The sequence below is a fragment of the Pongo abelii genome, chromosome 12 (genome assembly GCF_028885655.2).
Source record: "Pongo abelii isolate AG06213 chromosome 12, NHGRI_mPonAbe1-v2.0_pri, whole genome shotgun sequence".
Taxonomy (NCBI): Eukaryota; Metazoa; Chordata; class Mammalia; order Primates; family Hominidae; genus Pongo; species Pongo abelii.
Window position 1 is genome coordinate 77249721 of NC_071997.2, and position 13128 is coordinate 77262848.

At 46.1% G+C, this 13128-nt stretch overlaps 1 protein-coding gene across 1 annotated transcript in view; it reads left to right on the forward strand.

Moving 5' to 3' along the window:
• The first annotated feature begins 1443 nt into the window (after positions 1–1443).
• The window catches only part of RTN4 (reticulon 4), a 179664-nt gene continuing 167979 nt past the window's right edge, over positions 1444–13128 (forward strand). Inside the window, exons 1-3 of the mRNA XM_063713267.1 lie at positions 1444–1548; positions 3776–5011; positions 5812–5898. The gene's annotated coding sequence lies outside the window, so the exon portion shown is untranslated. The remainder of the gene's footprint in view (positions 1549–3775; positions 5012–5811; positions 5899–13128) is intronic.

A 13128-nucleotide genomic window follows, 5' to 3' on the forward strand; every position in this document is an offset into this window, starting at 1 on the left:
AGACATAGTCTTGTTCTGTCACCTAGGCTGGAGTGTAGTGATGCAATTTCAGCTCACTGCAACCTCCACCTCCCGGGTTCAAGTGATTCTCCTGCCTCAGCCTCCTGAGTAGCTGGATTACAGGTGTGCGCCACCACGCCCAGCTAATTTTTGTATTTTTAGTAGAGATGGGGTTTCACCATGTTGGCCAGACTGGTCTTGGACTCTTGACTGCCCTGGCCTGCCTTGGCCTCCCACAGTGCTGGGATTACAGGCGTGAGCCACTGCACCGGCCAACTCTGATGTTCTTAGCACATTAACTTTCTGTGTTTACCTTCTTCCTTCCAAAGCAATCCAGGTAAAGGTGTTAAGTCATTATAGTGTGGTGATAAGAGCCCAGAAGTATCTAAAGTGGGAGTTAGCAAAGTTCTCTTTTTAAAAGGCCAGATGTGATTACTTGAAATTTAAATAGCCACATATCTAGTGGCTACTGTAGTGAACATAGCAACTTTAGAGCACATGAATTAGAATTGTGACATGTAAGGCTAAGCCCAGTCTGTGGACTGAGTGACAGACCAGTGGGCAATTGGGAAACATTTCAGGTTTTCCAACAGAGAATATTAAAAGCAGAAATGTGGAGAATGCCACAATGACCAGCCACTTACACCCTCATGCAGGGTAGACAGGAATTTCAGAAAGCTTTGTGGATTATACAGACCCTGCTGCTACTACTCAGCACTAATATTTGGGTGCAAAAGCGGCCATGTCAATAATGAGTCAGTGTGGTTGTGTTCCAATAAAACTTTATTTACAAAAACAGGCAGCAGGCTGGATTTGACACACAGGCCATAGTTGTCAACCCCCAATCTAAAGTCTTATTTTCTTTCTTATTTTCTTAAAATTGTGGTAAGAGCATTGATATAGTTTGAATATTTGTCCCCACTCAAATCTCATGTTGAGATGTAATCCCCAGTGTTGGAGATGGGGCCTGGTGGGAGCTGTGTGGGTCACGGGGGTGTATTCCTCAGGGCTTGGTGTTGTCCTTGAGATAATCAGTGAGTTCTCACAAGATCTGGTCATTTGGCCAGGTGCGGCAGCTCATGCCTGTAATCCCAGCACTTTGGGAGGCCGAGGCGGGCAGATCACCTGAGGTCAGGAGTTTGCGACCAGCCTGGCCAATATGGTGAAACCCTATTTCTACTAAAAATACAAAAATTAGCTGGGCGTGGTGACACATGCCTGTAATCCTAGCTACTTGAGAGGCTGAGGCAGGAGAATCGCTTGAACCTGGGAGGCGGAGTTTGCAGTGAGCCCAGATTGCACCATTGCAGTCCAGCCTGGACAACAAGAGCGAAATTCCGTCTCAAGGAAAAAAAAAAGAAAGAAAAAAAAAGATCTGGTCATTTAAGTGTGTGGTGCCTCCTCCTGACTCACTCTCTCTTGCTATTCCTCTTGCCAGGTGACATGCCTTCTCCTGCTTCACCTTCCACCGTGAGTAAATGCTCCCTGAGGCCTCCCTGGAAGCTGAGCAGATGTCAGCACCATGCTTCCTGTAAAGCCTGCAGAACTGTGAGCCATTTAAGCCTCTTTTTTTAATAAATTACCCAGTCTCAGGTATTTATTTACAACAATGCAAGAACAGCCTGATACAAACACTTAACATAAAATCTACCTTAACAAATTGTTAAGTGTACAATACAGTATTGTTAACTATAGTCATAATGTGGTACAACAGATCTCTAGAACTTGTTCATCTTGTATAACTGAAGCTGTATCCCACTGAATAACAGCTACCATTCTCTGAGCCCCTTACAGCCCCTGGCAGCCACCATTCTGTTCTCTATATGAGTTTGACTAATTTAGATACATCATGTAAGTGGAATCATGCAGTATTTGTCTTTCTGTGACTAGTTTCTTTCACTTAGCATAATATCCTCAAAGTTCATCCATGTTGTCCTGTATGGCAGGATTTTCTTCTTTTTCAAGGCTGAATAATATTCCATTTATATTCATACCACTTTTTTTTTTAGACAGAGTCTTGTTCTGTTGCCCAGGCTGGAGTGCAGTAGTACTATCTTGGCTCACTGTTACCTCTGCCTCCCATGTTCAAGCGATTCTTGTGCCTCAGCCTCCTGAGTAGCTGGGATTACAGGTGCGCACCACCACACCCAGCTAATTTTTATATTTTTAGTAGAGACGGAGACGGGGTTTCACCATGTTGGTCACAGGCTGGTCTTGAACTCCTGGCATCAGGTGATCCACCCACCTCAACCTCCCAAAGTGCTGGGATTACAGGTATGAGCCGCCGTATCTGGTCTCTTATCACATTTATTGACTCATCTGTTGATGGGCATTTAGGTTGTTTCCATATCTTGACTATAATAATATAATGATAATGCTGCAATGAACATGGGAGTGCAAATATCTCTACCACATCTTGATTTCAATTCTTCTGGATAAATACCTAGAAATAGGATTGCTGAATCATCTGGTAGTTCTATTTTTAATTTTTTAAGGACCCTCCATACTGTTTTCCATCACGGCTGTACCATTTTACAGTCTTAACAACAGTGTACAAGGGTTCCAGTTTCTCCACATCCCACCAACACTTGTTATCTTTTATTTTTTTCATAGTAGCCATCCTAATAGGTGTGAGGTGGTTAGAGCCTTATTTTCTAATCTCAGCCCTGGGGACTTGCTTCTGCTGCATTCCTCTTTCCAACAGCATCTTTCTCTCACCCCAGGGGGTTCTAGGATCCCCTCAGGGGTCACCTGGGCACATAGCCCCAAATCCTGTCTGAAGATTTGCTTCAAGTAGTTTTGGCTCCTGGAGAGGCAGGGAGCTCTATCCACCATTTTTGAGACAGATGGGAGAGAGAATGTGTGCAAATCCTTCAGGGGAGACCCCCTGAAGACTTTATTACTGGGAGCAAAGTACCTACGTCCTGTGTTTCCATTTGATCATCTGTTAGGTATGCAGTTATATGCCTCCATGATACCCCATACCATTGCTTTGTAGCATTTAGATCAACTATAATTATTTGTGTGATCGTTTAATGTCTTCCTTCTTTCTTTCCCTCTACCCCTCAAGAAAGCGCCCTGAAGGTAGGGCCATGTTTGAATTGCTGTGCATGGCTGTATACATAGCATCTAGCAGAGGGATCGACTCAAGATACACACTCAACAATAAATACCTGCTAAATGATGAATGTAAAAGTTCCGTCCCTCAAGTCATCCACAGAACTTGCTCAGATTACATTCACCAGACTTCTTCTTTCTAGCATTGTGAGGGAAAAGTTTGATTTTCAACTGTTAATGGACTCTAAGCCTGAAAAACAAGACATATATTATAGGGTTGGCTTTGACCAAAGGCCTGCCACCTCTGGCCTCAGAAGTTTTCATGGTAACTATGACTATGAGCTGGAAATAAAAAGCTGTTCTGTTTATTTACACAACTGGCAATGATTTATTGGAGGGAGATAACATTAAGAACTTCAGGAACACTTCCTTTGAAACTTGGAAATAGTTATTCATTCAATACTTTTTAAAATCTCTTTCTCGGAGAGTATAACTTTTTGTACCTGGTGTACCTTCTTCTTTTAAAAATCTTTTTTGTTTTTGTTTTCAAGACAGGATCTCACTCTGTCACTCAGGCTGCAGTGCAGTGGCATGATCTTGGCTTACTGCAGCCTCCACTTCCTGGGCTCAAGTAATCCTCCAACCTCAACCTCCAGAGTAGCTTGAACTTCAGGTGTGCACCACCATGACAGGCTAATTTTTTTTTTTTCTTTTGTAGAGACGGATTCTCACTACGTTGGCCAGGCTGGTCTTGAACTCCTGGTCTCAAACAATCCTCTGCGACCGCCCAAAGTGCTGGGTTTACAGTTGTGAGTCACCCTGCCCGGCCTGGTGTGCCTTTTTCTGATCTTTTGTTAACTAAGGGTTTTTCCTCTTCCTTCTACAATGTAAACATTAACAGCAGCAGAAGAAAGTGAAGTGCCGAATCCTGTATTAATACACCAGTTGTGGAAGTGCACTCACTTGAGCAGTCTCAGAGTGGACAGAGTTAGCTGACCTTCACAAAGCAGGCCAGCAAAGTCCTGGACAGAAAAGGCCACTGGGAGAGTTTCCTGGGGCTCAGCCAGGCTGCTGCCTTGTTCACACCCCCAGGAGTGCAAAGTGCTCTGGGTTATCCATAGCTCACTCAGCGGGGGTAAGTGAGAGGAAGGGGAGGTGAGCGGGAACAGACATATTGATGACTGGGCTCATAAAACGTGACTTTGTCATTCCAGCCACCTGGTGTCCTCCGTGGGTTTCAGATCCCAAGCTAATGCCCCCTTTTCCCTACTATAGCAATGTTGAAGGCCCCTTCAGCACCCCTATTGCCCTTCATACCATCATTTGGCTGAATAACTCCAGTCCCTACCTTGTCCCATGAATTCTCACAGGTTTCAGTAGGGGTTCAGTGTGGTTTCCTGGTCTTCTCCCTTCCCCTTTGCTTGAGTGATGTAGTGGGTTGAACGCATCCCCCCACAAAAGTATGTCTAAGTCCTAACCCCTGGAACCTAAGAAAGTAACTTCCTTTGGATAAAAAGTTCTTTGCAAATGTAATGTAAGGATCTTGAGGTCAAATCATCCAGGATTTAGCGGGGCACCATAGATCCAAGGACACCTGAAGAAGAGGAGAGGACACACAGACCCAGAGGAAAAGGTTATGTGAAGATGGAGTCAGGAATTGATGAGCACCATAAGCCAAGGAACACCAAAGATGGCCAGCAGCCACCAGAAGCTAAGAGAGAGGCACGGAACACATTCTCCCTCAGAGCCTACAGAAGGAGCCAACCCTGACAACACCTTCACTTTGGACTTCTGGCCTCCACCAAATGAGAGAATAAGTTTCTGTTGTTTTCCACCACCCAGTTTGTTAATTTGTTATGGCAACACCAGGAAACTAGGAGAGTATAATTTGGAAAAGACCTTTAAGATCCGCCACCCAGTTTGTTAATTTGTTATGGCAACGCCAGGAAACTAGGTGAGTATAATTTGGAAAAGACCTTTAAGACCTGAGTTGTTATCTACCCACGTTGTCTTTTCAACAGCATTGGGTAAGCTGAAGCAACCAGGACTTGCAGGTGTTGAGGAAGAGTGCTAGGTCATGTGTTGTTAACCATCAGCCCCTAAAGCCAGTGGCTGTTCCTGGCAGATAACACCTCTCTTATTCTTATCACCTGAGAAAATGAGAGAACAGCCATGCAGCTTAGGGACCACTCAGCTGGGTGGGGAGTGGGTGGAAAGGGCAATCATTTGAGCAGGGTCACAGGACTTTCCTCTCCCCACTTCTTTCTGCTTAGCACATAAGCAGGAAAAGAACAGTGTCCCTGTCTACAGCAGCCGCCACCAGTTAGACTGCAAACACAATCCTTTTCTTTTCTTTCTTTCTTTTTTTTTCTTTTTTGAGACAGAGTCTCACTCTACCGCCCAGGCTGGACTGCAGTGGTGCGATCTCGGCTCACTGCAACCCCTGCTCCTGGGTTCAAGCCTCCCGAGTAGCTGTGACTACAGACGTGCGCCACCACGCCCAGCTAATTTTTGTATTTTTAGTAGAGACGGGGTTTCACCATCTTAGCCAGGATGGTCTCGATCTCCTGACCTCGTGATCTGCCCGCCTCGGCCTTCCAAAGTGCTGGGATGACAGGCATGAGTCACCGCGCCCAGCTGTCCTTTTCTTAAATGATAGAATTTTCTCTATGGGGCAAAGCAATGCAACATTCACAATCAGAGAAAAGAAATCCTCCCACCCTCACTATTCTCTTTGGTCTTTTCCTCTCCCAGGCACCAGCCCTTTCACCTGATGTCAGAGCAGCACAGCTGAAAGCTGTAACCTGCATGAGGTGGAGAGCGACTAGCAGGCATGCGCAGGTGAGATCCCCTGGGGCAGGCCTGCAGGGCCAAGGTGGGGCATGGCTCGCTTTGGCTGTTTTGGTTTTCAAAATGTTTAAATACTGAAAGTTCATGTTGGTAGTTGGTATGTAAGGATCTTAATCTGTTCTATTGATTGAAAAAAAAGTCTCTCATTTTACAATACAGATTTTTGGCAGTCACTAAATGGTGCAGTGCTATTGCCTCAATTAAGACATTTCTGTCAACATATTTATGCCATGTATGGTTGCTTTCGTGTCTCTCATTTCATTTGAGTCTACCAATAGCCCATGAGAGGAGTAGAGCAGGGATTATTACCCCGTTTTAAAGGGAGAGAACTGAGGCTCATGAGGCTTAGGGGATGGATAGTGGGAAAATAGGGGAGAATTTCATGCTGGGGGAGGAGCCTGAAACAGCCAAGAAATCTTCGTGGCTAGAGAGCAGGGCATGTGGATGAAAGACATGGGGGAACGCTCTGTGATTTGAAGAGGTGCCTGGAGAGGCAACTGGGGGTGACGTGGAATGCTGACCAAATGGGAAGAAAATGAGGGAAACCTGTAGTTTGTGAGCAGAGTGTCCTTCCTGGAGTCTGAACATTCAACAAGAGGTGAACTTGGGGAAACCGTGTCTCCTTAACCAAATGACGGCCCAACGTAATGATGCTTCATGATAATACAATGGATGAACTTCGTCCTCTGCCATGAAGAGTAGAGGCGGGTACTCTTTATTGTACTTTATGGCAGTGTGTCATTGCATCATGGGCCTGGCTATCAAACGGGGTCCCCCTATAAAAGGCAGCATTTTGGGAAGTTGGCTCTATTGGGCACCAGGAGGCCTGAACTAGTGGATGTGACCGTTGGGTTATTAGCCCCAGCGGCCCTGAGCTTTGAGAGGAGGAACTTGGTACCTCAGCAGGAGGCCTGTCCTCAGCTGGTCTGACACATCACATTTGCTTTTTGATGTGCACACATAAAATGAATCTCCCCAACAACCCTCTCCCCAAAGCCTCATCAATTAGAACTGCTTTTGTCCTTAGCATCGTTTTGTTGACCAGCTTGGAAATTAGTTAGAAGGAAGAAGAAAGGGAAGTTGTCTTTGCGGGTAGTGGCACTGGAGAGCTGGCTGCTAATGAAGGAGTCCTGAATGGTGCGATTGTGCTGCTGTTTATATAGTTTTTATTTTAATTTGCATCCGTACCAGGCTCGAATCCCAAGAGTTATTCAGCCGTGTTTGGAGCTTTTATCTCCTTCCATGGAGCCAGTTCTTCCAGCTTATCATTTGCCTCAAGGAAATTAACGTGGCTCTCCCCTCCCTTCACTTTCATCATGTGCTGTTGAATTGTTTATACGTCCATGGAGAGAAAGAAAGACTCTGCAGAACCGTAGAAGGAGGTTTCTCTCCTCACGTTGCTGGCTCATCTGAGACTCAGCTCTCCGGTTAAAAGGCTTGTAGAGCCAAGGTCTCAGAGAGCAAGGATGGAAGGGAAGGGAGGGGGACACAGCATCAAAGGCCCAGACCTCCTGCTGTTTTTTTCTTGTCTCCATATAGCTGTTTTCCTCCTTGACAAAGTAAGCCTTCCCTAGGACTTTCAGAATAGAGAGCAATGATTATATCTGGAAAGATCTGGAAAGACCCTCTTCTCATCATTGTATTGGGTCAGAAATCCTGGTGCATGCAGGAGGCTTTGTCCTTGGGGCCCCTCCCTCATCCTTATCTCAACTTTTGTAAGGCAATTCCTGCCAACTTCAGATTACTTGCAAATCTCTATCTCCAGCACTCCAGTTCCAGAAATGAAAAGACTTAGATGCTGCCCTCAGGGAGTCATGGTTTGGTGGGCATGAAACAGGTTATAAAAGGCAGTGTACAGCGTGCACCAGGTTGCAGAGGAGCTCATGGGTCTAGAGGCCTCAGGGAGAGCTTCTGGAGAAGGAGCCTCCAAACCATGCCTGGAAAGGGAGGAGGCTTTTCAGTCTAGGTCAAGCTGTGTAACCAAGCACATAGGCTGAGAGGACGTGAGGATGGAGGGACATGCACTATTGCAGTGTGTGTGTGGGGGGAGGGGCGGTTGCGGAGCGGCAGGGGGGTCAGTAGGGGGAATGGGGAGAGCCGCTGGAGTGCTCTGGGCTGGCAGGACCACGCTGCATAGGCCTGCGGCAGGTTCCGCTTGCCCAGGGCTTTGTGCCCATGTGAAGGGAAAGGAGATTTCAGTCTACAGCTGAGAGGTCGGAAGTGGAGAGAGCGCCATGGGGGAGACTGAGCTGGTAGAAGACACTCAAGGAGTTTAAATCTCTCTGTGCCAGCAGTGGGGTGGTTGGTCTGGACAGGGTGAGGGGGCGCTTGTGGGGAGGCTGTAGTCAGAGTCCAGGCAAGAGAGGCAGGCATCTACGCAGGAGCAGCAGCCGCCGTGATTTCAGAATCCAGCCCTTCTACATGACTCCCATCTAGTCAGTCACCGTTCCCTGCCCAGTCTGCTTCCGGACGCTCCGGAATTTAGTCCCTGCTGTCTGTTCCCACTGACGTGGTCCAGGTGTTCGTTACTCCTGTGTTCTCCTAAAGTGTGGTTCTGGTCTAGCTCTTTCCTGGCTTCCGTAGTGTCACTGCATAGAGGTCACCCTCAGCACGGCATGGCTGGCCCCCTCTCTGGCCTCCTCTCCAGCCACCCCCATTTCATGCCCTCGTCTTCTTCTCATGCCCTCGTCTTCTCATGCCCTCGTCTTCTCATGCCCTCGTCTTCTCATGCCCTCCTCTTCTCATGCCCTCCTCTTTGCTCTTAGTCTCCAGTTCCTGGAAGCTGCCTTGCCCTGGGGCATTTCAGTCCCTTTTTCTGCATTTAGAAACACTCCCTCTACTCTGCTTGGTGAATTCTCATCCTCTAAGATGTAGTTCAAAGATCATCTCCTGGGAAACCTTCCCCAGCTCCCCAGACGGAAGTGCGTGCTTCCTCCTCTGCCTGGCCAGAGCCCTGTCTTTATGCATCTCTGCCTGGCTTCTCCTGTTGACTTCTAGGTGATGGTTTATGCGTCTCTCTCCTCCGCAGGACTGCCAGTTCCTTGAGGCTGTACCTGGTAAAAGGCCAGTCTGGGGGGCAGAAATGGGTTTCCCCAGGCCGTTCACCTTTGTAACAACACCTCCCCACTCTGTACCTGGCTCAGGGTATTGATTTGCTGAATTCAATTAAGCAGGCGGTCTGCCTGACTCAGGGAAGTGGACAGCCTGGAAGAGAATCTAGGTGTGCACTGTCCAATAGAAATAATGCGAGTCACATTTAAAATTTTCTAGTAACCTCATTTTTAAACAACGTTAAAAGAAACAGGTAATCAAATGTTCATAGCTACTTTATTTGCGGTAGCCCCAAACTGGAAACAATCCAATGCCCAGCAAGAGGTGAATGTATCAGCAGCAGTGAATCCATATAGGTCTGTGGCAGCTTGATTCTTGCCGCCTCAGGCGAAAGAATTCATCCGAGGGGCATAAGGTATGGTGAGAGACTCTTTAGAGCAAGAGTGAAAGTTTATTAAAAAGTTTTAGCGCAGGAACAAAAGGAAGTAAAGTACACTTGGAAGAGGGCCAAGCGGGCGACTTGAGTCCAAGTATGCTGTTTAGCCTTTGACTTGGGGTTTTATAATTGGCATGGTTCCGGGGTTTGTGTCTCTTCTCCCCTGATTCTTCCCTTGGGGTGCGCTGTCCGTATGCACAGTTGCCTGCCAGCACTTGGAAGGGGCCGTGTGCACAGGTGTTTATTGAAGTTTTGCACATGCTCACTTGAGGTATTCTTCCCTTACCAGTTGAGTGTTCCTGGAGGAAGTTCATAGACCAGTGAAACTTTGCCCTGTTGCTTCTTAGCGTACATGCTTGAGCCCACTCACCCAACTTCTGAGATCTTATCAGGAAGCGGCTGATCACCAGCTTTAGGTGTGTTCTATCTATTGGGAGACTGCCTTTAAGCTCTGGCACTGGCTGTTACCAATTATTATTTTAGAGAGACAGTTTAACAACCACCTGCTGGTCACCTGACATGCCTGGAGGAGGTGGCCCTCTCCTGCCTTGCTCATATCTGCCTAGCTAATTGCTCTAACAAGTGGATAAACAAACTATGATATATAATAGAATACTACTCAGCAATAAGAAGGAATGAACTACTGATACATGCAACAACATGAATGAACCTCACAATAATTCAACTAAGTCAAAGCAGTAAAAAATATATATTACTGTATAATTTTATTCACATAAAATTCTAGCAAATGCAAACTCCATATGCAGATCAGTAATTAGGGATGGGGGACTGGCAGGAAGGACTACAGCAGGGCATGAGAAAACTTTTTGGGGTTGACGGAGATGTTCATTATCTTAATTGTGATGAGGGCTTCATGGTATTGTATATACACATGTCAAAACTTACCAAATTGTGCAGTTTATTGTGTGCCAATTATACTTCAGTAAAGGGTAAAAAAAGAAGCAGAATAATTTAAATGTTTTAACACCATATATTGAAAATGTTATCTTTTAAACGTATAATTAAGGCTGGGCATGGTGGCTCATGCCTGTAATCCCAGCACTTTGGGAGGCTGAGGTGGGCGGATCACTTGAGACCAGGAGTTTGAGACCAGCCTGGCCAACATGGTGAAATCCCATCTCTACTAAAAATACAAAAATTGGCCGGGAATGGTGGTGTGCACATGTAATCGAGCTACTCAGGAGGCTGAGGCGTGAGAATTGCTTGAGCCTGGGAGGCGGAGGTTGCCGTGAGTCAAGATTGAGCCACTGCACTCCAGCCTGGGTGACAGAGCAAGACTCCGTCTCAAAAAAAAACATATAATCAATATAAAAATTACTAGTGAGATTTTAAAACTATTATTTTTGTGCCGTCTTTGAAATCTTATGTGCATTAAAAACATTTTTTTTTAATAGAAATGGAGTCTCACTATGTTGCCCAGGCTGATCTTGAACTCTAGGCCTCAAGTGATCCTTCTGCATTGGCCTCCCCAAATGGGATTGTAGGTGTGAGCCACCATGCCTGGTGCTATGTGCATTTTACACTTACAGCACAGCTCACTTCTGACTCACATTTCAAGTGCTCAACAGCCACATGTGACAAGTGGCTACTGTGTTGGACAGCAGAGATCTAGACCCTCTAGTGAAGCCCCGATCAGAATTGTTTCCTCCTCAGGACTGGGCAAACCCTGAGCAAGTAACTCCTCGCATTTACTTCTGAAGCGATTTTGAGCTGCCTCAAGAGCCCTTTTCCGTGGGCCTGAAAAGCTTGGGCATTCAGGGGCTGCAGGTCAGAGGCTGGCTCTGGAGAATTAGATTGTAAACCTAGAACTCTGCGTAAGCTCCCACCTCCCGCTCCACCCACCCTTTCTTTTTCCTCATTTAAACTTGAAGAATAACATTCTCTTTGCATATTTGCTTTCTGAGAACAGCTGTTTATGTCAGGAAGCAAACAGCACTTCATTGACTGCACGCAGGAAGTTGGTGCTGCTCTGAGCTAAGGTGAATGCCTGCTGGGTGGGCATCAGCCTCTAAGAGATGGAGTGAGTCTGGGGGCTGCCTCTGGGCTTTGGACCTGGGGGAGTCTTATTACTGAGTGGCCTTGGACCGCACACAGACCTTCTCCAAGTCTAGGATCTGCTTTCCCATTTCCTCAGCTTCTGTCAAGAGGTCAGGAGGAGTGGGGGAAGAGGGGAATGCTGATGGTAGTGAGATAGGAGTTTACAAGATACAGATCATAAAGACCCCACAGATAAAACAGGATGCGGTAAAGAAGCAAGTCAAAATCAATCAAAACCCAGATGACCACAAAAGCAATCTCTGGTTGTCCTCACTGCTCATTATACACTAATTGTAATAAATTAGCATACTAAAGGAAACTCCCACTAGCGACATGACAGTTTACAAAAGCCATGGCAACCGTCTGGAAGTTACCATATATGGTCTGAAAGGGAGAGGAACCCTCAGTTGTGGAAATTCCCCACCCCTTTCCCAGAAAGCTCATGAAAACCCACTCTTTGTTTAGCATGTGATTAAGAAATCACCATCAAAATAGCCAACCAGCAGCCTTTGGAGTTGCTCTGCCTGTGGACTCTCCACCCTTTCATTGCTTTACTTAATAAACTTGCTTTCACTTTGCTCTTTTGGCTCGCCCTTCCTGTTTGGAGCCAAGAACCCACGTGACTTCCTGGGCTGAACCCCAATTTTGGGGTTCACCCTGTGACATCTTGACAAGCAGTGGCTTTATCAGCCGTGTGGCTGTTGGGTCCCCTTAGGGGTTATCTGGCAAGGGCCATGTTAAGGACGGTGAGAGCTATTTATGGTTCTGTCACTTAACCAGCTCAGGGTCCCTAACCAAGTTTCCCTTCTTCTCAGGGCCTCAGCTTCTCCCTCCATAGAATGGAGGAATTGGACTAGACACCTCAAGGGTACCTTACAGCCTTGTGAGGAACAGTAGTTCTAACGGAATTGAACTGAGCACATACCGGTGTGGGCACTATCCTGCATAAGGAGGAGGTTACAAGAAATACACATGACACAGTCCTCCCGTATTATTGGGAAGTAGATTTACACCTTTCTGACAATTTTTACAAGTATTTATTACTTTTACAAGTAAAAAAAAAGGCAGGGAGAGGGAATAAATAAACTGAAAAATAAAAATAAACAAGCAAAAGGCAACACCCCATTCTCCATGATGTGCTTATTTCACATTGCATGCCTGTATCAAAACATCTCATGAACCCCATATATAAATATACTATGTACCCACACATTTTTTTATTTTTATTTTTAGTTTTTTGAGACAGAGTCTCAGTCTGTTGCCCAGGTTGGAGTGCTGTGGCGTGACCTCAGCTCACTGGAATCTCTGCCTCCTGGATTCAAGCGATTCTCCTGCCTCAGCTTCCCAGGTAGATGGGATTACAGGCACCCACCACCACACCTGGCTAATTTTTGTATTTTTAGTAGAGACACAGTTTCATCATATTGGTCAGGATGATCTTGGACTCCTGGCTTCAAGTGGTCCGCCTGCCTCGGCCTCCCAAAGTGCAGGATTTACAGGTGTGAGCCACCACACCCGGCCATGTTTTTTAAAAATAATAATAATTTAAAAAAAAGCAAAACTGGAGAGCGAGAACTAACTCCTAAAATGATCAGTATATTTATTTTTAATTTCCAATTTTTTTTTTTTTTTTGAGAGAGGGTCTCACTCTGTGGCCCAGTCCGGAGTGCAGTGGC